Below are 2,676 nucleotides of genomic sequence, written 5' to 3' on the forward strand. Positions count from 1 at the left end.
CCAAGGGAAAACAATACATCTATTTTTTTTTAAAAGACCTATTTTAAAAAAGAGGGTATTGGGTTGGAGAGATGGCTTATCAGATAAGGCACTTGTCTGGAAAGCCAAAGGACCTAGGTTTGCTTCCCCAGGACCCACATAAACTAGATGCACAAGGGGTCGCATGCATCTGAAGTTCGTTTGCAACGGCTGGAGGCCCTAGTGTGCCCATTCTCTCTCTCAAATAAATAACAATGAAATAATTTTTAAAAAGAGGATATCAATATGGTGGCTCCCTTAAGTTCAGACTAGGTAAGATCTAGGTAAGACAAAATTAATATGCATTTTATATATATAATCAATCTTCTCAAGTCTGTAATGGTAAAAAAGAGAAGTAATCCAGGCTGATTTAAAATGCATGAGACAGAAAATGTCATAAAGGGCAGCAGAGATGGCTCAACAGTAAAGGCATTTGCCTGCAAAGTAATGACCTGAGGAGTTCGATTCCCCAGTAACCCACATAAAGCCAGATGCACAGAATGTCATGCATCTGGAGTCTGCTTGCAGTGGCTGGAGGCCCTGGTGGGCCCATTCTCTCTGCCTGTCTCTTCTATCTCTCTCTGCTTGCAAATAAATAAATATATTTTTTAAATGTCATGATGATGAATCTTTGGAAAGACTCAGGAATAGGAGCCCGGGTTGTTGTGACAATGAAAGTAGGCTTTTGCCTTCACCTCATTCTTATCCCTCTGTGGTCGGTTGTAATGTTCACAGTAATTAGGAGATTCCCACGTAGGAGCGTGAGCAACTGTCCTTGTCTGGCCCTCAGCTTCCTTTTATCTTTTCCTTTTTTTTTTTTTTTTTTTTGATTTTTTGAGGTAGGGTCTCACTCTGGCTCAGGCTGACCTGGAATTCACTATGGAGTCTCAGGGTGGCCTTGAACTCTCGGTGATCCTCCTACCTCTGCCTCCCGAGTGCTGGGATTAAAGGCATGCGCCACCACGCCCGGCTCTGGCCCTCAGCTTCCTAACTTGTAAAATGAAAGAATTTGACCAGATGACCCAAGTAACCATTCCACGCAGAAACTCCCAGTTAACTGTTGATTGAGACACCAAGGAACAGTGGATTTAAGCCACATTTGATTCCCAAGACCTCCCCCCACCCCAGCACCACCACCACCAAGGAATAAAGCTACACCAGTTTATCTCAGAGTAATTATTTTGATCTATTATTTACTTAATTTTAAAAATTACAAAACATAAAAACCTCAAATTTCTCCAAAGTGGTCCAGTTAGTGTTTCAGAACACTTGAGAACTTAAGCACATATTACATATATATATATATATATTAAATACATTTAACAGACCAATTACAGATTGACAAAAGGAGACAAACCTAAAGATCTAAACGGATTCAAGTCCACATTCTGCATGTCAGCGTTGCACACAAAGGTAGTTAAACAAGTGCTTCCCCTCTTAAAGTGGCAGTGATTGTGCATTACTGTAGTCACAGAACACTTGTAAACTTTGTCCCATGTCATCTGTTCCAGCAAATTCTATTGGGTTAGCTCTGAGGTCTTCCTTGGGTCTGAGCTGAGTTGTTCTCCTGTTATAACAGTTACAGCCTTTACCACAGCTGTGACCACCTTTCCAGAAATGCCCGTCTGGGGCGGGGGGTGGGGGGGGAGCAGATGTATGCATGTTGGCTGGGAATCATTTCCCTTTCTATGACAAGAAGAGGGACGATTCAAAGACAAGAGGCGTAACTGTCCACCACAGTGGAGACTGATCACATGTTAAGCAAGAAGCTTTGCCAGACTAAGATACAGACTTCTGGAAGCGTTAGCATATCTGAGTTCTCTCTCTCTCTTAGGAAAGAGGAGAGAGAGAAGGAAGGACACATATCCCAGTTGGCTAGCTTCAGGTCAGTCTTGCTTCTAAAATGCCCCTGAGAAACTACTGGTAATAAGAGCTGCTTCATAACAGGTCATGGGTGGCGGAGTTTTAATCAAAGCTGTTGTGATTCCTAGTTAACATTCTTAGAACTAGAGACAATCTGAGCTATAAAGGGCATGTGACAAGACAAATGCTCTGTGGTCATTGAGAGTCAGAGCCTGTGGCTGTCAGGGGAAATTGCTACCAGGGCGATGGTGTGCCAGCCACTTAGATCAGGGGCAAGGGTGAGCGACAGCAGCAGCTTTTTTCCTTGAGGTCCATCAGCTCAACTTCTCTTTTCTTTTCTTTTCTTTTCTTTTCTTTTCTTTTCTTTTCTTTTCTTTTCTTTTCTTTTCTTTTCTTTTTTCTCTTCTCTTCTCCTTCCTTCCTTCCTTCCTTCCTTCCTTCCTTCCTTCCTTCCTTCCTTCCTTCCTTCCTTCCTTCCTTCCTCCCTCCCTTCCTCCCTTCCTCCCTCCCTCCCTCCCTCCCTCCCTTCCTTCTTTCCCATGTAAGCCAGATGCATAAGGTAGCATATGCATCTGGAGTTCATTTGCAGTGGCTGGAAGCCCTGGCATGCCCATTCTCGTTCTTTCCATATCTGCCTCTTTCTCTACCACCAACAAATAAATAAAAAATTTTTAACATTAGCCATAATAAACTTCAGTTTGTTTTTATGCAACATTATTACATATTATAAAATGGAACACATTCAAAAACTACTCCTTCCTTCCTTCCTTTTCCTTTCTTTCTCTCTTCCTTTCC

This window comes from Jaculus jaculus, chromosome 8 (assembly GCF_020740685.1).
Source record: "Jaculus jaculus isolate mJacJac1 chromosome 8, mJacJac1.mat.Y.cur, whole genome shotgun sequence".
Classification (NCBI taxonomy): domain Eukaryota; kingdom Metazoa; phylum Chordata; class Mammalia; order Rodentia; family Dipodidae; genus Jaculus; species Jaculus jaculus.